The sequence below is a fragment of the Pongo pygmaeus genome, chromosome 11 (assembly GCF_028885625.2).
Source record: "Pongo pygmaeus isolate AG05252 chromosome 11, NHGRI_mPonPyg2-v2.0_pri, whole genome shotgun sequence".
Lineage (NCBI taxonomy): Eukaryota > Metazoa > Chordata > Mammalia > Primates > Hominidae > Pongo > Pongo pygmaeus.
Genome location: NC_072384.2, coordinates 43,764,398 through 43,764,738, shown reverse-complemented (window position 1 = coordinate 43,764,738; position 341 = coordinate 43,764,398).

Genomic DNA, 341 nt, shown 5'->3' with positions numbered 1-341 from the left:
ATTGGTGTACCAAGAGGCAATTTATGCCTCTCTTAAGTATGTACTGACATAACCTAATATACTAAAATGGGAAGGGGCTTTTAGTCACTGAAATATGCATCGTGTAACAAAGATGAAGAAAATACATGGCTTGTGCCCATCATAAAAAAAGATTCAGACTGAAGGCTTAGCTTTGGTTTTTTCAATTAAATTGTTAAACTGTGCACAGTGATTTTTTTTTAGAACTTGAGACATTTGTGATGTTGGCTGTTTAAATCTTTGTTACCTTCGCTGTGAATTGAAATTGTACATATTTAGTAAATCATGCAGACAAAACAAACTTTTTAGACAATATTTTTATT